Source organism: Gymnogyps californianus, unplaced genomic scaffold, assembly GCF_018139145.2.
Source record: "Gymnogyps californianus isolate 813 unplaced genomic scaffold, ASM1813914v2 HiC_scaffold_114, whole genome shotgun sequence".
NCBI lineage: Eukaryota > Metazoa > Chordata > Aves > Accipitriformes > Cathartidae > Gymnogyps > Gymnogyps californianus.
The window spans coordinates 84,503-107,753 of record NW_026113995.1 but is presented as its reverse complement, the minus strand read 5'-3'; the positions used below and the strand labels follow the sequence as shown (position 1 = coordinate 107,753).

Sequence of the window (23,251 nt, the reverse complement as noted above, 5' to 3'; positions counted from 1 at the left end):
ACCACACAAAACAAATAGTAGTGTATGCCTTTGCAGTGTGTTGTGCATGTGGATAGGAAGGAGGGAGACAGTGGGGATTTAACTCTTTAAACTTGATCTTCCCCATTGTCTGACAATGGAAGATTTGTGGCTTTCCATTGTTCTTAAGGACGTACTTTTATATTACCTTTTTGTCTAAATTCCCAGGGCAGTACAACAGATCTTAGCTAATTTCACATTATTTCTGTCTCTCACTGACAGACAGAGGTACTGAAGCACAAAGGTCTGCACAAGTTTAACTCAGTGGAGTTAAACTAACGCAAGTCCTAGTAACTGAACCTAAGTCCCACTGTCTTCAATGACATTCGAGCATCAAATACCTTTGAGAATGGGGGCTGAGGAGATCATTAGCATATTTCAAAAGATACTTAGGTGACTGCTTGTGTTGGGTTTGTGTGGCGGGGGAGGGGCTACAGGGGTGGCTCCTGTGAGAAGCTGCTAGAAGCTTCCCCGGCTCCAAACTCGGACCTGCCTCTGGCCAAGGCCAAGCCAATCAGCAATGGGAAGAAGCTACTAGAAGCTTCCCTGGCTCCAACTTGGACCTGCCTCTGGCCAAGGCCGAGCCAATCAGCAACTGTGGTAGCGCCTCTGTGGTAGCGCCTCTGTGATAGCATAGTTAAGAAGGGGAAAAAAGACTGCTGAGGAAGAGAGTAAAAAGGGAGAGAGTAAAAAGGTGGAGGAAGATGGAGGAGGAGGAGGAGGAGGAAGAAGAAGAAGAAGAAGAAGAGCTACAGTAAAAAGAGAAGGAGAGGAAGAAGAAGATGGGAGAAGCAGAAGAGGAGTGGGATGTGAGAGAAACAACCATGCAGACACCGAGGTCAGTGAAAAAGGAAAGGGAGGAGGTAGAGGAATTGGGAGCAAAGCTGAGCCCAGGAAGAAGGGAGGGGTGGGGGGAAGGTGTGTTTCTAAGATATGGTTCTATTTCTCATCATTCTACTCTGATTTGGTTGTTAACAAATTAAATTGGTTTATTTTTCCCCAAAATCGAGTCTGTTTTGCCTGTGACCATAAGTGGTGAGTGATCCCTCCCTGTCCTTGTCTTGACCCACGAGCTTTTTTGCTGTATTTTCTCTTCCCCATCCCACCGGGGGGAAAGGAGTGAGCGAGCGGCTGCATGGTGCTTTGTTGCTGGCTGGGCTTAAACCACGACACTGCTGGTGGAGAGAGATTCTGTGTTGCGTTTTTAAAGCACCAAAAGGTTAGGGTTGTGGTGATGTTTCAGTGTTCAGCCCTGTGCTGAAGCACACTTCTGTCTAATACACAACAACCCTGTGTCATTTGGCCTCCAGTCTTCCTTTGCTATACATGAGGAGAATTAGGTGGAGAATTGCCTAAACATGCCACTTGAACGTGCTTAGAAAAGGAGTTTTCCCCTAAACAAGGATGGTGGTGTTCCACTATTCCATCATGGCCCTCCATCATTCTTTCAGCTCCTTTTACTCAGTATCTCAAAGAGGTTAAAATGGTTCCTTTGTAAGTAGGGGAGTTAGGTTCAAATAGCTCCTCTGCATAGAGAGATTTGACTCTTTGTTCTTCTTCAGGGTGTTCTTAGGTCTGTTCTTTCAGTCTCTTCTCTGTTGAAGATGTTCTCTGTATGGACTAATTAAATACTCAGTGGTCCAGAAGGAGGATGAGTATGAGCAAAACTCACTTGCTGAGTGGTTAGGGCACTCACCAGGGATGAGAACACACATGAGCTTCATTCCTTGCTACTATGAATACTTTATATAAAACACTTAAAATATTAATTGAAATGTGGATTCCAATCTTTATTGTTCATGCATTTTACATGAAAAAATCATTAGATAAAAGCGTCAGCTGTTCTTGGAAAAGCTACTACCATGCCAGACCTCCTGCTATGAGTTTTTTGCCCAAACTACTAGGTTACTAAATAATATTCCTTCCCCTCTGTCTGACCCACCAAATCTTGAATTCTCTACATTTACTGTGGAGACTTTCAGCAGGGGGTAATGAGCACCTTAACGCTGCAGAACAGCTTTTAGCAGAGCTGCACAAACAGCTGATGGCAGTCTGAATGCAGACTATGAATTCACAGAGCCTAGAATTCACAACTGCCCCAGGCACACAGTGTCTCCCACAGTCCTGGGAATATCCTGAATTTCTTCCTGTACTCTCCAGGATTGACTGCAAAGAGCCCTCACAGCTGGGAACCGTGAAGGCAATGTGTATCACCTGGCTGTCCCAGCAGAGCTGAAGCCTGAAGCACTTTTCTAGCTGAGGAGACTGGTCAAATTGGGCAGGAGATCCAGTAAACTTTCCTGAGATGCTATGGTAACAATTAATCTAGTAGCCCTGACTTTTAGACTTGGTGGCAGGAAATGGGATACAAAGGTTTGAATTCCCTCAGGCAGAAGATGTGAACTTGTGTCTCCCACCTTCTAGCTATTAGCTCTTCCTGTAAAAAAAGGGATAAACTGCCATTTCCTCTTCTTCCCTCAGCTAAGTTTTAGAAGTGGCTACAGTTCCAATTTTTTTTTTCCAGAGCTTGATCCCATAGACTTTCTGGGAGAATAACTGCAAATATAAGGCAACAAATTGAATTTATAGAACCTGATCAGGCTTAGATGTGAGTTAAGCATAGAGGTCCTCAGCACCCTGCAGACCTGTGGGCTGTTGAGCCTGTGCAGAAGCAGAATTTCAGGTGGTTGCAATACCCAAGCTCAAAATCATAACTTAGGGGGCAAAGGACTGAGGGTGTTGAAGAGAAAAGCTCAGATTCCTAATTCCTACTTAAGCTCAATTTGAGATACCAGCCTCATCTTTTGAATCTGAACCCTATTCCTCTGCCCTTGCTCTTCAGCTTCAGAAGGGCAATTCAGAAAAAGCAATTTCTGGGTACTATGGTATATAGAGGAGGGAAGGCAAAGAAACTTGCATGCTCTTATAAAGATGGCTTGTGATTTACCTATCACTCCTCTTTCCTTTGAGCAATAAATCAGCGAGTGACTATGCTGATAGACAAAAAGTAATGTTGTTTTTCTGTCCCATCTCTTGGTAATACCTGGTATTCAAAATGCTTGAAATGAGAGGACATTTTTTAGAAAAATGCAATGTTCCCTCTTCTGAAAGAAAGTGAAGTCTTTCTCTCCTCCACCCTTAGAGAAGGTCGTGTCATTAAGCAGAGGAAGGAAGGAAGCAAGCAAGCTAGCTTACTTTGAGCCCAGCTCTTCTGCTATAATCAGTCAGGGAGCTGTGTCAGGAATCACCAGTAATGAAAGATCTGGCCCTTAATATACCCAGAGGAATGCAGAGATGTATATGCATTTTAATGGCACTATGTTATGTGTGGTTCAGTATTTCACAAATCTTTTGCAAAGCAGTGATTAATAGATGGAAGGCTAGCTTTTAAAAGCATCTTGTATGCCAGTAGCAGCTTTTAGAGGAACATGCAGTAAAAATATTAATAAATGTATAGTTGTTGGATTCTGATCATTTTCATTTCAATTCACTGACAGAAAGTGATGGCTACCAGAGATCCTTAATAGCACTTGACAGGGTCACTTAAATATCAAGCGTTCTTGGTGCCTAATTATGAATATTGACAAAGCTGGTAGCAGTCTACACACAATCAAAACAATGGCCACAGAGGTGACTGCACAGTTGTTTGCCATTACCATCTGCTTGTGTGCTGTTACTCCTTGCCTTGCCCAGAGCCTATTGGCTCCAAAATTACTACCGATTTGTTGTTTTAAAAGGGCAAAGGAAAGAGTTCCTATGCAAAATTAAATCAGAAAATGTTAAGCTTACTATCCTTTTATAAGGATTTTGTTTTCACATTTGCTGTGATTTCTTTTACTTTCACGCATTCACAAAGAAAAAAGAATCTTTTTTTTAATATTTTCTCTTTGTTTTGCAAAGTGCTTTGTGGTGTTCTTCATTGACTGTCTTTAATCCTTTGGACAGTGTTTTCTTTCTTTTTTTGCACTCAAAAATGACTTCTCACTGACTGCTCTAACTGTACAGAATCCACTTGCTGCTTTCTTTTCTATTACACGGGTGCTTTGATGATGTCACATCCACCTATATGCTTCATTTTTAATTCAGTGCAGGCATCCTGGAGAATACCTGTGGGGATGTGAAGAGGGGGTTCTTTAAAAGGATTGACTCATAGGAATATGGCATTTGTGTGCTACAGCTTTAGTAGCTAAATATACTCTGGGATTTTTGTTTCTAAGCTGCATCACATTTCTTGCCAAGATGAAAATGTGTTGTGCAACCCATAGAGTGGGAACTATGTGTTGCCATCCCAGTGGCACTTTCATTTTGGACATTAAGGAATCTGCCCTTGGTATTACAGAATGAAAAAATCAGCTTTGATTGGGCAAACTGCACCCTCATTTTCCTTTTCCTCTCCATCTCCTCCACAAAAAAGAACACGTTCCAGAGTATGTTTATGTTTTGTTTTCTTTCTTACTGTGTTTTTAGTGTGATTTAATTGTGTTTCTCACCTTTGTCAAAACAATTTTCCTAACCTTGTAGTCTGCTGCCATTGTATTTAGTCTTCCTCCCTCAGTAATAATAAAATTCCTTGTGTGGAATGTAATGTTCCAAGGCTTTACCTTGTACACTTTGAATAGCACTGTAGTAATGTGTCTCTCTATAGTAGTCCTATTAACAAAGTAGGGAGTAGATACATACAGCTTCTAGAGAGGCCTATATGAAGAAAATTAAGTGATTTTCTTCAGGAGTAACTGACCTTGCCCCTCATTCCTGCTGGCCCTTCTCTACTGTCTCCTATCCTTGCTCGTTGTGTATTATTTGGATGTCAAGAATGCTGCTGTAGATACTGTACCTGGTAGAATATATTGTTTTACACTTAACTATTAACAGCTGCAGCCCTTCCTCTGATATAGAATTCCTAGACATCATTAGCAATAATCAACTGATCTATATGGAGAGGACTGTGTTACTGGGGAGCCCAAGGGCTGTTCATTTCAAAATCTGACTCTAGAAGATATTTCTTATCGTACACAAGTGGCAGCATTAGTAATTTTTACTGTGATTATCACTACTTGAAAGGTTTGCCAAGTACTGACAATGCTTGTCTCTGGAGAGTTTGCAAGTGTTAGGGCAGATTCTGCTCTGGTGGGACAGAATTATGTGAAATTTCAGGTACAGTTATGATAAAGAATGTAAAGTGCTGATTTAACAAGATACTTTACAAGGAGACATGAAATGAGAGAAAAAAATCCATGGTAAAGCAAAGTTTCAGACTTTTTGCATAAATTCAACAACGGGCATTCATCACAGGAAGGGTGAATTTTGCACCAGGAAGTACATTTGCAGAGTATATTTTTACAAAAAATGTTGTTATATGCTGATATATGCAAGGATCCAAAAGATTCCAAGCATGTTTTATCAGACGAAACAGGGAGAAGTCATTATTATCTTGCTGGCATTTTGTAATAATTCAGAAGAGGATTTAAAGTGGCACAAAATTTGTCAAGACTATCTTTAGAGTCAGTGTTTGCAGGTCTGAAGGGGAGGGTTTGGATTTTCAAGGTGAAGCAAATACTCTGTATTTGATTCCTATCATAGTTCTAGCAATCTTAGAAGGAACTGACTGATCCTAAAAATGTGTTAGGCTAATCAAAGAAGCAGCTGCATTGTAGTCAGTTCAGCCTAGATGGTATCATGGTATACCAGGCTCCTCTGCTGTGGACCACCTCTTTAGCTCCGTATCAGATAAGTACCAGAAAACCATTGTTAACAGTTAACTGGGAGAGAAATTCTCGGTAGAGTTTATAATGGTCAGTTATCTGTATCACAAGACCAGGCTAATAACTCGCAAACGTGCCAGAAGGTTGATTACCTCACCATGTTGGAATCGCGGGTATCCTGTGACATGTATACAAGAGGGCTGTGCATTCAGGACTAAGGGAACATGACAGACTTGTCCAGAGAAATGATACTGATCCTTCCTCTGTTCTGTCTGTCTTGCATGTACAAGCTGTCTGTTCCCAGGGCTAGAGACAGCTAATCATCTCGGATTGCATCCCCAAGTTTAAGCAGTGGCAGTAGAAAATTAGATGCTAATTAATAAAATTGAAATTGTATATAAAATTGATGAAAGAAGAATGCTGGAAGGATGTTTCTGACAACAGACTTTCTTCAAACTTGTTTTCATTATGTTTTTGTAAGTTTGTATGGGAACAAGAATGAAGAGACAGAGAGGGTGCTAATCCTAGGCATGCAGAAAAGATAACAGAAACCAAGTTCATGGGCAGGGCCATATCATTAAATCAATTTTAATAAAAAAAAGGGATTGTAATAAAATACAAGGCAGTGGTTGAGTGTGTCTTCTCTGTGGCTAGTCTTTATTTCAAACCTCACATTAAAAAAATCCCCCATTTCATTTACTCAGGTTTTTTTATAAGATCTTTTTGAAATTATAAGGAGAGGAGCACTTTTCACTGTGAAAGATGGGCAAGGATCAGGAAATCAATACAATGGAGGGGGTATTCCAGCACATGCCAACTGCCTGTGCCACACACATAAAGAAATGCCTACACTTCATTACTGGAGCTAACAAATTGTCCAGAAATCGAAATGTTTCTACACTTCACTAACAGTAAACTGTAAGAAGCAATGGATTTGAGATTTAACTAGCAGAAGTGGAAACATGAGTAGCAAGGTTTGAACCAAGAGCCAAGAGATCTATCATTTATTTAGTAGCAAAAAAAGACAGTATTGATAATAGAAGACATTGTCTCAGTGTACAACTCCTGGTTATGACAACTATCAACAGAACTTTTCTTTCTAAATACATTTCCAAATGTAGAAGTAAAAGAAGGGTAAAGTGTAAAATAGAGCTCATCAAATGTAAAATGTGGCTGCAGGAAACAGTAGGTATCTTTGACCTGTAATTGTCCAACTGCATAGATTTAAGGTCAGGCTATCCATTTACAGGCTGCAGTGAGCAATAGAGGCCTGCCTTACTCAAACAGGGAAAAACTGTCATTGCCCCAGGACCTTGATCTACTTTTTCAATAAAAGAGGCCACATCTAATTTTTCAAGGCAGCTTCTCAGAGTTCAGAGCACTAGAGCTATTGTGTGATGGACTAGATTCTCAGCTGCATTCATCCAGACACCCAGTGGGGACAGATCAGTGGAGGAACACAGACTGCCTCATGCTCTAGTTTAACCCTTGTAGTGCTGACATTTATCAAGAGCTGGGAATTCTCTGTAGGGTATTCTGGCCCCACAGGGCCACTACTCCATCTGGAAATAGCAAAGAATAATTGGTGGACAGGATGTTAAGTATCATCACCAAGTTCCATTTTTATGGCATTTATATTGAGTATAAGGAGACTTTGTGCAATACAAAGATGCTGAATTGGCAGGAAAAAACCTAGCCCTTTAAACAAAAGATATCTGAAACAGCTAGGACATTTGAAGAGATTTAAGAGCCGAAAACCTTATAGCTGAAAGAATCTTAAAGAACCTTTTGGTGTTAAATTAACACCAATATATAATTAAAATGTCAATATGCTGTTAAATTAAAGATATTTGAATAATTATTTTTTTATATATAGGATGTGCCTAGATTCAATAGTTATATTAATTAATGGTGAAGATAACCTGTAGTAATTTTATTATAACCTAAACAATGACAATCCTGATTCAGAGCCCTTGTAATATGATCTGTGGACTGTTTATTGATTACATGCCTCTGCACAAAATACCACTTACATTCTTTTCATATAGATAACCTTTGAGTGAACAGTATCAATATCTCTTTATCTACATAGAATCCTGACTCTCTTACTTTTTAACTCTAGTTTTCTTTAAGACTGTAAAAAAGCCAAGCTTAATTCTTTCATGTCAGGATGGAGCTTATTGATTAACAGCATGTAGTTAATTAAAAAATGTTGAGGGGGCATAATTTAGATTTTATGTTAATTTTATTTAATATTAAATACAGATAACAAATGTCATTGCATTTGGAAAGTAGTCTTTCCTATGATGTCGTGGTTTAACCCCCGCCGACAACTAAGCACCATATAGCTGCTCACTCACTCCCCCTCCCTGTTGGGACGGGGGAGAGAATCGGAAGGGTAAAAGTGAGAAAACTCATGGGTTGAGATAAAGAGAGTTTAATAATAATAACAATAATAATATAATAAATTGTAAGGAAAAGGAAAAAAATAACAAAGAGAGAGAAAAATAAAACCCAAGAAAGACAAGTGATGCAAATGAAAAACAATTGCTCGCCACCAACCAACCGATGCCCAGCCAGTCCCTGAGCAGCGGACCCCCTGCCAACCTCCCCCCTAGTTTTATTGCTGAGCATGACATCATATGGTATGGAATATCCCTTTGGTCAGTTGGGGTCAGCTGTCCTGGCTGTGTCCCCTCCCATCTTTTTGTGCACCTCCAGCCTACTTGCTGGCAGGACAGTCTGAGAAGCAGAAAAGGCCTTGACTCTGTGTAAGCACTGCTCAGCAGTAACTAAAACATCCCTGTGTTATCAACACTGTTTCCAGCACAAATCCAAAACATAGCCCCATACTAGCTACTATGAAGAAAATTAACTCTATCCTATCCAAAACCAGCACATTCTCCACCCCTTATTCTGTACCATTTATGTCATGCTCAGGTCCCACACTATCCAATACATCATCATTAACCATCCTTTCCCCTGTAAAATGTTTGTGAAATGTCCATAAATATCCATAAAATGTCCATTGAGTTCATTTAGTCCATGACTTTGGGCTCCATCTGTTATGGTGGTCACTCAGGACAGGAGAGGTGGTGTGTTGCATGGAGTTATTGGGCACCAAAGCCAGCTCAAGTCGTATCACTGCTGTGCTTGCACTGCTTCTTGGGCGGCTCGTCCTCCATTGGTTCAGGTGGTTTCTGCTGTAGTACCTCCTATATCATGGGTTACAACAATTTAAAGGTGGATCCATTACAATCTCCACCCCTGCTCCCTTTGGACCAGGCCTTAAGTTTTAACACTGCAATGAATTCCTCCTCTTGCCTCTAGCCTAGCTAGCAGCAAGAGGTTCCTGCTATAATACCTTTGATATATGGCAGCCACAGCAGTGGTGACGTACAGCATCGTGTAACAAACACTGCCATCATACAACTCAAATCATGGATTATTTTCACCCAGGATTAAATCCCCTTGAGGTACACATGGGACTTCCCCATCCTTCCGTATTACCCACCAAGTGCACCCAGGTCCTTGAGCAAAAGCAATCCCACAAATGCATTTGCCCTTTCCTGAGGAAGAAATAACCCAGATTGTTTTTCCCAGCCAATTCTTTATATGTACTATGGGGACCTTATCTCCTTCTACAATGCGCAGGGATTTTGATTGGGCAGGGCCAGGTCGACTGGCAGATCCTCTAGTGTTAACTAGCCAAGTTGCTTTCACCGTTGTAAGAACATGGTGCTTGCTGTGGCAGGTTCAGGGTAGTGTGATATAATCAATCTGCCAGGCTTCCCTATATTGATATTTCAGACATCGTCCTTGATACTAGAGAGGCTTTAGCCACATGGCTTGTTGGATTATGGCACACGTTTTGCATCCATGGATAACCTGTGCAATGGTGTCAATGGTCAAGTCCACCCCTTGATCACGAGCCCATTTGTATGTTGCATTCCTTCCTAGATGTCCTGATGTGTCATGGGCCCGTTGAGCTATAAATAGCTCACCCTTATGCTCCCAGTCCAGATCCACCTGAGCTACTTCAATCCTAGCAGCCTTGTCTACCTGTTGATTGTTTTGATGTTCTTCAGTGGCCTTACTCTTGGGTACATGGGCATCTACATGATGTACTTTCACAACCAGGTTCTCTAGCCGGGCAGCAATATCTTGCCACAATGGGGCAGCCCAGGTGGGTTTACCTCTGCGTTGCCAGTTACTCTGCTTCCATTGCTGCAATCACCCCCACAGAGCATTTGCCACCATCCATGAGTCAGTATAGAGATAGAGTATTGGCCATTTTTCTCGTTCAGCAATGTCTAAAGCCAGCTGGATGGCTTTCACCTCTGCAAACTGACTCGATTCACCTTCTCCTTCTGCAGTTTCTGCAACTTGCTGTGTAGGACTCCACACAGCAGCTTTTCACCTCTGATGTTTTCCCACAATATGACAGGATCCATCTGTAAACAGGGCATATTGCTTTTTGTTTTCTGGCAGTTTATTATACAGTGGGGCCTCTTCAGCATGAGTCACCTCCTCTGGTGACTCCCAGGTTTCAGCCCTCTGGCCAGTCCATGATCACTTCCAGGATTCCTGGAAGGTTGGGGTTTCCCATTCGAGCCTGTTGCATTATCAGTGCAACCCACTTACTCCATGTAGCATCAGTTGCATGATGTGTGGAGGGGACCTTCCCTTTGAACATCCAGCCCAGCACAGGCAACTGAGGTGCTAATAGGAGCTGTGTTTCAGTACCAACCACTTCTGAAGCAGCTCGAACTCCTTCATATACTGCTAATATTTCTTTTTCAGTTGGAGTATAGCGGGCCTCAGATCCTCTGTATCCCCGACTCCAAAACCCTAGGGGTCAACCAGAGATTTCTCCAGGTGCTTTCTGCCAGAGGCTCCAGGTGGGGCCATGGTCCCTGGCTGCAGTGTAAAGCACTTTTTTCACATCTTGTCCTGCCCAGACTGGCCCAAGGGCTACTGCACAAACTATCTCCCGTTTAATTTGTTCAAAGGCTTGTTGTTGCTCAGGGCCCCATTCAAAATCGTTTTTCTTCTGGGTCACTCAATAGAGAGGGCTTACGATCAGACTATAACCTGGAATATGCATTCTCCAAAAACCCACAATGCCTAAGAAAGCTTGTGTTTCTTTTTTGTTAGTTGGTGGAGACATAGCTGCTATTTTGTTGATCACATCCATTGGGATCTGATGATGTCCATCTTGCCATTTTATTCCTAAAAACTGAATCTCCTGTGCAGGTCCTTTGACCTTACTTTGTTTTATGGCAAAACCAGTTTTCAGAAGAATTTGGATTATTTTCTCCCCTTTCGCAAAAACTTCTTCTGCTGTGTTGCCCCATATGATGATGTCATCAATGTACTGCAGGTGTTCTGGAGCTTCACCCTGTTCCAGTGCATTCTGGATTAGTCCATGGCAAATGGTGGGGCTGTGTTTCCACCCCTGGGGCAGTCGATTCCAGGTGTACTGGACGCCCCTCCAAGTGAAAGCAAACTGTGGCCAGCACTCTGCTGCCAAAGGGATTGAGAAAAATGCATTAGCGATATCACTTGTGGCATACCATTTGGCTGCCTTTGACTCCAGTTCATATTGAAGTTCTAGCATGTCTGGCACGGCAGCACTCAGCGGCGGCGTGACTTCATTCAGGCCACGATAGTCTACTGTTAGTCTCCATTCTCCATTAGACTTTCACACTGGCCATATGGGGCTGTTAAAGGGTGAATGAGTTCTTACTGATCACTCCTTGACTCTCCAATCACCGAATCAGCTTATGGATGGGAATCAGGGAGTCTCAGTTGGTGCAATATTGTCGCCAGTGCACTGTCATGGTAGCAATTGGCACCTGCTGTTCTTTAACCTGCAGCAACCCCACCACAGAAGGATCCTCTGAGACAGCTGTATAATCTTCTCTGTACTTAAGGCAGCTATACCAAAAGCCCACCGGTACCCCTTTGGGTCCTTGAAATACCCTCTCCTGAGGTAGTCTATGCCAAGGATCCATGGAGCCTCCGGACCAGTCACAATGGAGTGTTTTTGCCACTCATTCCCAGTTAGGCTTACCTCAGCCTCCAACACAGACAGTTCTTGGGATCCCCCTGTCACTCCAGAAATACAGATGGATTCTGCCCCTTTGTAATCTGATGGCACCAGCATACACTGTGCACCAGTGTCCACTAGAGCTTTATACTCCTGTGGGGCTGATGTGCCAGGCCATCAAACCCACACAGTCCAATAAACCCGGTTGTCCCTTTCCTCCACCTGGCCAAAGGCAGGGCCCCTCTATTCCTGGTTGGAGCCTTCATTACTCAATTTTTGTAACTGCAAACCAGAAGTCCCTTCATCAGGGTCAAAAGTATGATCAGCCCTTCTTCTCTGCCCAACAGACACTGGAGCAGTAATTTTCCTGGATGGATGCCTTTTGGCTGTTGTTTTTTCTTGTAATTCCTGTACTCGAGCTTCTAGTCTCCAGGTAGGTTCACCATCTCACTTCCTCATGTCCTCCCACTGGTCACGCAGGAAGAACCACAGGTTTGCACGTGGTGGTGAGGAAGACTCATCCTTCTTTGATTGCTGGGACAATTGTTGGGACAGTTTCTCCACAGCCGTGATGCAGGTCCGTAGGGAGGAAGCGGGATTATCTTCCTATTCTTGGAGTTGTCTGGCCAGTCCAGACACCACCAGTTGGTGCTTCCGTATCTGTCCAGCTCATTATCGCCAGGGTGTTGGCATATGACGTCGGTGCATTTTGTATAAACTTTCACCACACAGACCACGTGCACCGGATTTCATCTGGGTCTTTGGATACCTGGTTGTCATCCAGGTTGTTATAGATCACCTCCACCACAGCTAATTCCCTCAGATACTGGATACCTCCCTCAATGGTGGTCCATTTGCTTCAGGAATTTGCAAGTTCTTCCTTGAGGGGATACCTTTCCTTCACACTTGACAGGAGTCACCTCCAGAGGCTGAGGGCTTGTGTCCCTTTTCCAATCCCTTTGTCAATGGCCTTATCCCTAGAAAGGGATCCCAGCTGCCGGGCCTCCTTACCCTCTAATTCCTGACTACTGGCCCCAATATCCCAGCATCAGAGTAACCAGCTGAGAATTAGCTCGCCTGGTTGACGGCTGAAATCTTTTCGCATATCTTGCAGCTCACTTAAGGATAGGGATCGGGTGGTTTCTGTCTCATTTATGATTTCAGTCTCTTCCTCCTCCTGTTCTTGTGACTGCTCTGCTGCAGAACAGGCTGCCTCTTCTGATTCTCCCTCCTGCTCCCTCTTAGGAGAAGCTTCTTCCTCCCTTACTAAACGAGTTGACTTCTGCTTCCATTGTTTCTTTTTAGTTATAGAGGTGACTGATATAGTTGAAGGCTGGGTCTCTGGTTTAGCCACAGTGTCTGTTGGTATGTTTTCAGATCCAGAGACCCTCTCTTCTCCTTGAGGGTGCTGAATAGTACTGAGCCGTGTTCGGTAGATACAGGCCAGGCCCCAGCACAGTGCAATAAGTTGCACCTCTTTGGAATAGCTAGGGTATTTTTTTTTTTTTTTTTTTTTTTCCAAACATTCTATCGCTTCATCAGGATCCTGCACTTGTTTGGGGGTGAAGTCCCAGACCATCAGAGGTGAAAACCTTTCTAGATACCTGCCCATATTCTCCCACATGTCTTGCCACCCATAACCACACTGCCGCAGGGCCTGGGTCATATTCCTAAATAGCTTGTTAGCCTTAGAAAAAGCCGAAACAATATTCCTAAGAAATACCAATAGAAGTATTTTGGTTACCCAAGGATGTTCAAGATACTGAAAAGTTATTGTAACGAGGGAGAAAACATCATGGAAGAAGGTGGTGAAGGTGCCATTCTGTATATCCTCCACAAAAAACCTCTCGGAGGAAGAAGTATAATTGTTAATTGTCTCCATGCGATGATACCTGAAGTACAGTAATAGCTTCAGTACAGAGCCCAAATACCAGATTAAGCTCAAGGTCAGTGTTTTAATAATAAATCTCCCGGGCAAAACATCACTAAGTGCTAGAGAGCACAGCAAACTGCAAAAGCCAACACCAGTCTTTAACATGTACAGCAAAAAAGGGAGCATGGCACAGATCAGATGATAAACTAATATCAAGAACATATAAATCAATATCATGACCCACAACTATTAACAGATATAATAATTATAAATCCCTTCTAATACGCTCTGATCAAATCTGTTATTATCTCAAACCCTTCGAGCTCCACATTGGGTGCCAAAAAGGACTGTCGTGGTTTAACCCCAGCCGGCAACTAAGCACCACACAGCCGCTTGCTCACTTCCCCCCAGTGGGATGGGAGGAGAATCGGAAGGGTAAAAGTGAAAAACTCGTGGGTTAAGATAAAAACAGTTTAATAATTAAAAGAAGAAATTAAAAAAAAAAATTAAGGAAAAAAATCAACAAAGAGAGAGGAAAATAAAACGCAAGAAAAACAAGCAATGCAAATGAAAACAATTGCTCGCCACCAATTGCTCAGCCAGTCCCTGAGCAGCGCCCCCCCCCCCCCCGCCAGCCTCCACCCCCAGTTTTATTGCTGAGTATGACATCATATGGTCTGGAATATCCCTTTGGTCAGTTGGGGTCAGCTATCTCAGCTGTGTCCCCTCCCAACTTTTTGTGCACCTCCAACCTACTTGCTGGCAGGGGCAGTGTGAGGAGCAGAAAAGGCCTTGACGCTGTGGAAGCAGTAACTAAAACATCAGTGTGTTATCAACACTGTTTTCAGCACAAATCCAAAACAGCCCCATACAAGCTACTATGAAGAAATTTAACTCTATCCCAGCCAAAACCAGTACATATCTATATGTTTCCATGTCACTGTGCTATCATTCCAACAAATGGGGATGGATGCTGTGTCTTTACTGCCCCCCCGCAACCATTCCCAAAGAGAATAACTCACATTTCCATTTGCCCGAGCCCCTTTTAATCATTGTGTCACCATTGGATTTTGGGAAATTGCTCCCAGATGCGTCATTTCTTGGGGGCTCAGTTGTACACTATCCCCTCCTTGGTCCCACGCTCGCGGTAACCACTGTCCTATTCTCTCCCTGGGCTTCTGCCGATAGGAGTCTGCCACATTCTGCAGCTCCATCTGATTGTAATCTCACACTGATATTGTATGCTGCGGTGCCCTCGGGGTTCCTTTTGCTTTGTTGATAAGCAAAGGGCGCACAGGGATTGTTCTATCTTTTTTGTCCTTGGACCCTTCAATTCATTCTTTGGCAGAGGAATCCCCACTGTCACCGTCCCAATAATCACAGGAGTAACTAACTACTCAACCCCTATGCACTCATTGCCCAGTGAAGGCACTCTGCCACTTCCTCACTGTGTGTACTTGGGTTTCTGGCATGTCCCCCTATACCTGGGCTTCCAGCTAATCCAAACACAACCTTGTCTCCAAACTTTTCAGTTGTGTCTGCAATTCCCTTGTTTTCTTTCGCTCATTTTTCCAGGGCCTCCCTTGTACCTGGGCTTCTAGTTTATCTGAGCACAATCAGGTATCCAGATTTTCCAGTTATGCTTGCAGTTCCAGTTTATGTGAGCACAACTGGGTCTCCAGATTTTCCAGTTGTGCTTCCAATTCCCTGGTTTTCTTTCGTTCATTTTCTAGGGTCTCCCCCTGTGACTGGGTTTCCAGTTTATCAAAACGCAACTGAGTCTCCAAACTTTCCAGCTGTCCTTGTAATTCCCTTGTTTTCTTCCATTCACTTTTGTATTGGGCTTGTGTGGCAAGGTTTTGGTAGTGGGGGAGCTGCAGGGGTGGCCTCTGTGAGAAGAGAGCAGGGGCTGCCCTGTGCCCGACACAGCCAGTTCCAGCCGGCTCCGCAGCGAACCCACTACAGGCCAAAGCTGAGCCAATCAGTGAAGCTGGTAGTACCTCTGAGAAAACATATTTAAGAAAGGGCAAAATGCTGCACAAGTGGTGAGGAGTGAGGAAAAAAAAAGTGTGAGAAACAACTGTGTGAACACTAAGATCAGAGAAGGAGGGGGAAGAGGTGCTCCAGGCACCAGAGCTGGTATTTCCTTGCAGCCTGTGGAAGAGACCACGCTGGAGCAGTTGGATATTTCCTGAAGGAACTGCAGCCCATGGAGAGCCCATGCTGGAGCAGGTTCCTGGCAGGAACTGTGGCCTGTGGAGAATTCACGCTAGAGCAGATTTTTCCTGTTGGACTGTAGCCTGTGGAGACGATCTACGCTGGAGCATGAGAAAAGTGTGAGGAGGAAGGAGTGGCAGAGAGGAACTGTTATGGACTGACCTAAACCCCCATTCCTCATCCCTCCTGTGCCACTCGGGATGGGAGGAAGGAGGTAGAGGAGTTGGGAATGAAGGAGTGAAGTTGAGCCTGGGGAAAAGGGGTAGGGGTTTGGGGAAGGTGGTGTTTTAATTTTTATCTTTGTTTCTCACTATCTAAATCTATTTTAATTGTCAATACATTAAATTTGTTTTCCCCAAGTCAAGCCTGTTTTGCCCATGACGGTAATCAGTAAGTGATCTCCCTGTCTTTATCTCGACCCACAAGCTTTTTCATCTTATTTCCCCCCGCCTTGTCCTGCTGAGGAGGAAGAGTGAGAGAGTGGCTGGGTGGGTGTCTGGCAGTCAGCCAAGGTCAATCCACCACAACTTTCTAGGGTCTCCCACTGTGCCTGGGCTTCCAGTTTATCCAAGCACAACCAGGTCTCCAAACTTTCCAGCTGTGCCTGCAATGCCCTTGTTTTCTTTTGTTCACTTTCTAGGGTCTCTCAGTCACCAAAGACAAGTGAACAATAACCAGATACTACTTAGAACTCGTTGTCCTCTGCCCCATCCTACATCTTGCTTCTCTAAACATTTCTTAATATCCTCAGGGGTGGGACATGGGGTAATTCCTTCTCAGTTTCCCAACTCACCAGGGGAGTCACCTGGACTAAACACTGTGTGACTGGCCCCCATGCCTGTTTGCTGGGCCAGCCTGGCACATACTCAAGCTTTTCCTGATACCTGTTATCCCTCTTCCAAACCGGCATTTCTTATTGAGATCCTGTCCATGAGGCCAAATGTTCTGTACCGGGGAAGGTGGGGGCGAGAGAGAGAGAGATACTGTAGGGTTCTTTCTGGATCTCAGTAAGAAAGGCCTGACAACAAATGGCTTAATAACTGCTTTAATAAGACAGAATAAGGAGAGGAATATAGATAGTGAGTAAATCTGACATTCCTTCAGATGCTGGACACCTTGCTTTCATGCAGCATCGGTTGGAGCCTAGATGGTTTTTTCCACGGCGCACTGCAGAGATCCTGTCCATGGAGAGAGCAGCTCTCCCTTTTGGTCATTCGAGCTAATATATAATTTCCTTACAAGGAAACAACTCTGTTCCTAAAGGATGTTCACATGAGAACTTCTTGTTGCACTTTTAGATAGAGGCAAAGACATGCAAGTGGCGTAATCACCAGTACCAAGTGGGAGCTGCCTGCAGGCTCCTTTGTTACAATGAGCTGGCTGAGTTTATCCTACGGCCAAGGGATTTGTGCAGCACAACACAGGCCTGAAGGCCAAGCTGTACATGCAGCACAGCACAGCACAAGCCTGGGCCTACTCAGGTTAACTGTTATGTGGCTCACTAACTCCTCAACGGTCTCCTGATCAGGATCACTACACCCAGCAATTCTTATTTAAAATGAGCTTTCCATCACCTGATTTCCATCCCCTCTTGTCCTAATCAAATGTCTGCCTGGCAGTGTTCACTGTACTTTATCCTTATTCATATTTAGAGCTGCATAACCAATGCATTGTTTTCCCTCAAAGCATATAGAGTTTCCACCAATAAACCAGATTTCATTTGCACTATTGTTTTACATTAGCCCATTAAAATCTTCAATCTTATGTGTAGGGCATTCCACATAAATGATCGGGCACTTGTATTCTGCTCCATCATTAATAAGGACATGAGTTAAGGGATCAAGTTTTTTTAAACTTTCAGAAGCTATTCCACAGTTTATCATTACTGGCCCTCTACTAGACTTTGTTCCACTGATCACCACCCTCTGGGCTCAACCATTCATCCAGTTTTCAACCCACCCCACTGTCTACTCATCCAGCCCATACTTCATCAGCTTGTCTATGAGGATCTTATGGGAGACAGTGTCAAAAGACTTAATGAAGTCAAGGTAGACAATATCCACTGCTCTCCCCTTGTCTACCAGGCCAGTCACTTCATCATAGAAGATTATCAGGTTGGTCAAGCATGACTTCCCCTTGGTGAAGCCATGCTGACTACTCCTGATGATTTTCTTGTCCTTCATGGGACTGGAAATGGTTCCCAGGACTAGTTGCTCCATGACCTTCCCAGGGATCGAGGTGAGACTGACCAGTCTGTAGTTCCCTGGGTCCTCCTTCTTGCCATTCTTGAAGATAGGAGGGACATTAGCTTTCCTCTAGTCATCAGCCCACAACCTCTTGTGACCAATGTTCGACCACCCTCACAATAAAAGATTTTTTTCTTATGTTTAAATGGAATTTCTTGTATTTCGGTTTGTTCCCATTGTCTCTCATCCTGAGACGAGACAATGAGAAGTTTAGCTCTGTCTCCTTTATTCCCCCCATCAGGTATTTATACACATTGATATGATCTCCCCAAGCTGTGCCTTCTCGAGGCTAAACAGTCCCAGCTCTCTCAGCCCATTCTTGTAGGACAGATGCTCCAAACCCTTAAACATGTTTTTGGCCCAGCACTGGACTTGCTCCACTATGTCCATGTTTTCTTGTGAAAGAACTGGACGCAGTACTCTAGATGTGGCCTCACCAATGCTGAGTAGAGAGGAAGGATCACCTCCCTTGACCTCCTGGCAACGCTCTTCCTAATGCAGCCCAGGATGCTGTTGGACACTTTTGCCAAGAGTATGCATTGCTTGCTCTCTAGAGGTGCTGTCCCACCTCAGCTATGCTATGATGCTATGGTATTTCCTACTCTTCCTTCTCGCCCATGCTTTCCTGTAAAATTCTCACATCCAGGTTTGAAGTTACTGTCAGATAAAGTATGGAAAGGGTGGAAACAACTGGCCCATTGAACAGATCCAGCCCTTAATGTGACTGGAAGCGGTCAATGATCACAGAATCATTCAGGTTGGAAGGGACCTCAGAGGGTGTCTAGTCCAACCTCCTGTTCAAAGCAATCAGCTATGAGGTCAGACCAGGTTACTCAGGGTTTTTAGTCAAGTATTGAAAATCTTCAGGGACAGACTATATAACCTCTCTGGGCAACCTGTTCCAATGCTTGACAGTCCTCATGATGAAAAAGTTTTTCCTTGTATCCAGTCTGAACCTTTCTTGTTTCAATGTATGCCTGTTAGCTCTCATACTCCCACCATGCACCACTGTGAGGAGCCTGGCTCCATCTTCTTGATGATCTCCTCATGGATATTGGAAGGCTGCTGTTAGGGCCTCCTGAAGCCTTCTCCAGGCTGAAACAAGCCCTGTTCCCTCAGCCTCTCCTCATAGGGCAAGTGCTCCAGCCCCCTGACCATCTTGATGGCCTTCTGCTGAACTCACTCCAGCTTGTCAATGCCTTTCTTGTATTGGGGGGGGCAAAACTGGACATGGTATTCTAGAGGTGGTCTAATGAGTGTTGAGTAGAGAGGAAGAATCATTTCCTGCAATTTACTGCTTATGCTCCTCTTAATCCAACCCAGGATGCTGTTGGCCGCCTTTGCTGCCAGGGCATACTGCTGGCTCATGTTCAGCATTGCTGTGTGCCAAGACCCCCAGGGCCTTTTCAGCAGAGCTGCTCTCCAGCTAGTCAGTCCCCAGCCTGTTTTGTTGCCAGGGTTTCTTCCTCCCTAGGTGCAGGACTTGTCATTGGTCCTTCTTGAATTTCATGAATGAAGTTCAGTGGGCTTCCAGCCCACTCCGCCTAGTCTATATGGCTCTCTCCTATGCCTATAGCTTGCTCTTGGCTGCTCTGCTCCTAAAGCTACTGGATGTTCCATAGCTTTTCACTCACTGCTGCATTACTCCTGTGAGCTGTTCTAGTGACTGCAGGAAAGGGAATATTGCAACCATTTTTAAAAAAGGTAATAAGGAGGACCCTGGGAACTACCGACCAGTCAGCCTCACCTCAGTGCCCAGTAAGATCATGGAACAGATCTTCCTGGAAGACATGTCAAGGCATATGGAAGGTAGGGAGATAATTAGAGACAGCCAACATGGCTTCACCAAGGGCAAATCATGCCTGACTAACCTAGTGGCCTTCTATGATGGAGGGACTGCATCAGTGGACAAGGGAAGAGCTACGGATGTCATCTACCTGGACTTCTGTAAGGTCTTTGATACGGTCCCCCACAACATTCTTGCTGCTAAATTGGAGAGATATGGGTTTGACGGATGGACTGTTAGATGGATAAGGAATTGGCTGGATGGCCGTGTCCAAAGAGTTATAGTCAATGGCTCTATGTCCAAGTGGAAACCAGTAACGAGTGGTGTCCCTCAAGGGTCCATACTGGGACCGATACTACTTAATATCCTCATCAATGACATAGATAGTGGGATTGAGTGTACCCTCAGCAAGTTTGCAGATGACACCAAGCTGAGTGGTGCAGTTGATGATAAACTAGAGGGAAGGGATGCCATCCAGAGGGACCTTGACAGGCTTGAGGAGTGGACCCATGTGAACCTCATGAAGTTCAACAAGGCCAAATGCAAGGTCCTGCACCTGGGTTGGGGCAATCCCCAGTATCAATACAGGCTGGGGGATGAAGGGATTGAGAGCAGCCCTGCAGAGAAGGACTTGGGGATATACTGGTGGATGAAAAACTGGACATGAGCTGGCAATGTGCACTTGCAGCCCAGAAAGCCAATCGTATCCTGGGCTGCATCAAAAGAAGCATGGCCAGCAGGTTGAGGGAGGTGATTCTGCCCCTCTACTCTGCTCTGGTGAGACCCCACCTGGAGTACTGCATCCAGCTCTGGAGTCCTCAGCACAGGAAAGACATGGACCTGTTGGAGCGGGTCCAGAGGAGGGCCACAAAAGTGATCAGAGGGCTGGAACACCTCTCCTATGAAGAAAGGCTGAGAGAGTAGGGATTATTCAGCCTGGAGAAGAGAAGGCTCTGGGGAGACCTTATTGTGGCCTTTCAAAACTTAAAGGGGGCTTATAAGAAAGATGGAGAAAGAGTTTTTACCAGGGCCTGTAGTGACAGGACAAGGGGCAAGGGTTTTAAACTGAGAGAGGGTAGGTTTAGATTGGATATAAGGAAGAAATTTTTTACAATGAGGGTGGTGAGACACTGGAACAGGTTGCCCAGAGAAGTTGTGGATGCCCCATCATTGGAAGCGTTCAAGGTCAGGTTGGAGGGGGCTTTGAGCAACCTGATCTAGCGAAAGATGTCCCTGCCCATGGCAGGGAGATTGGAACTAGATGATCTTTAAAGGTCCCTTTCCGACCCAAATCATTCTATGATTCTATGATTATTCAGTCTCCAGGGCTAAATTTTGCTCTGAGCAGTTGAGGGTACAATTCCCAGAGATAAGCTGAGTTTATCTCTGAATTCCCTCAGTTCTATGATTTTCGGACAGTTCCTTCATGCTATCCTCACACAGTTGTTTGCATTTAATTAGAAACAATTGAATTTCCTGTTAACTTGTAAGCAAACGCAGCGCCCTGTCCACAAGCACTGCCATCCCTGCTTGGCTGACTTTAAATAGATGAGAGTGACCAGATACTGACCATCCCACAACATCCTTCTGAAATTATAATTTTAAAAATTGGTGACTTTTGTTTAGTTTTCCATCCCATTTACATAATTGTATTTTTTCACTTCAGTGTTCCTAAGGAGTTTCTGAAGATTTTGTTTGTCCCATCTCATTTGACTGATGAGAGAAAGTAATTATATTATTTCTATCACTTCTCCCCTTTTGTTCCTTCTTTCCTTCTTCCCCAGAGGGAAAGCTGTATTCTGCCACAGTGACTGACTTCCTTGCAATAGATGCCATCATATACTGAAGCCTTGGAGACACCCCAGCTCTGCAGACAGTTAAACATGACTCAAAATGGTTGAAAGGTAGGTAAACAAACAAAACAAAAAGTGGCATCTCTGATGAGAATCTTGTTTTCCTGACAGATCCCTCTGCCATTTCATTTCAGCAAAGCTTTCTGGCAAAAAGAAGGAACTAAATTACATCTTTTACTTACACTGATTTATTTCTCTCTTTTCCTCTTCTCCTGACTTGACAGAAACTGTGAGCATATTAGAGCAGAATATAATCCAGACAGCTTTCCAAGCTGAAAACCGTCAATTTACAGCTCTTGGGTGAAAAGGTGGGAATTTGCAGAGTTTAGTGTACTTAGTGGGCTGTGCTTGAAACAATTCCTTTTCTAGGACCGTATTAGGTAACAGTTAAGGCTTTATAAAGTATGGAGAATTTGTCCTGCGATGTTAAGATTCATCAATAAGAATAAAATTATGGAAATATTGCACAAAGCCTTCATTTCATAGTTCTTAGGTACTGTACAGCTGCCATTGAATTAGGCAATTCATGTGCTCTAAATACCCTCATTCTTAAGAACAGTGCTGTTTACTTTCACATAGGTTTTATGAATAATTAACATTTGGAGCAATTCTAAACAGTGAGCAAAGCCGTAGTTTGAAGGCTTTTTCTGCTTGCAGAAATGTTTTGTAAGGTGTCAACTTTAGCTGTCCTACTTTGCTTGTTGCTACAGACATATACGGGCAGATAAAATTATATGGTTTGTTATTCCCTCCACACACAGCCTTCAGGCCATAAAGAGCCTTATTGGGACCCCTCAAAAATACCATTATATATTGCCTCTTTACCTTTCCTTGTCCACTGTGCAGGGCAGACATTTTAGTGGCAAGTACTTAATTACTTGCATGGATTCTCCACAGATTCAGCCCCAGCTATCCTGAACATCCTAGACACTGATTTTTTCTGTGGTGGCTATGTTACCTGTTCTGAAAACTGAGCAAGTTTGGCTAATGTGGAAGTTTAACCTTTGGATGTTTAGTGTGAATCTATTTGGCTTCTCTTTACAGCCTTAGTGTGCTTGCATGCTGTATGCTGTACATGGTGCCTAGATAGGATGTCTTGTCTTTTTTCTAGAACCATATTTTGTCCAGGCAGTGGACTATGGCAACTATATTTACTTCTGGGAAATAGCAGTGGAGTACAAGAGCATGGAAAAGGTAAGGGGGGAAATATTGCCTTGTGACATTCATGAGGAAAAACCACATGCTGTTCTTGGACCAATGCTGTTTAGGAATGACCTTGAAACGAGAACCATAAATCATGATGACAAGGTCATAATTTTGAGAAGATTCCTATTGCTTGAGCCAAAAAGGTTGATTGGAATTAAACATTGCACTGTCTTGAAAGGAAACAAGATGGCTTGTTATGGTGATGATGTATGCTGGAAACTCTTTTCTCAACCATAAAAAGCACAAGACAAATGTACTTAATTTAGTCTATCATAATCTTTAAAAATGGATTCTAAAG

The 23,251-nt window shown here is 43.8% G+C and overlaps 1 long non-coding RNA gene across 1 annotated transcript; it reads left to right on the top strand.

Annotated features, from left to right (window-relative positions):
* The first annotated feature begins 787 nt into the window (after positions 1–787).
* LOC127027974 (uncharacterized) lies at positions 788–22,916 on the top strand. Its single transcript, XR_007767907.1, has 3 exons — positions 788–856; positions 21,679–21,798; positions 22,859–22,916. It is a non-coding gene; the product is annotated as an uncharacterized LOC127027974 (long non-coding RNA).
* The last annotated feature ends 335 nt before the right edge of the window (positions 22,917–23,251 follow it).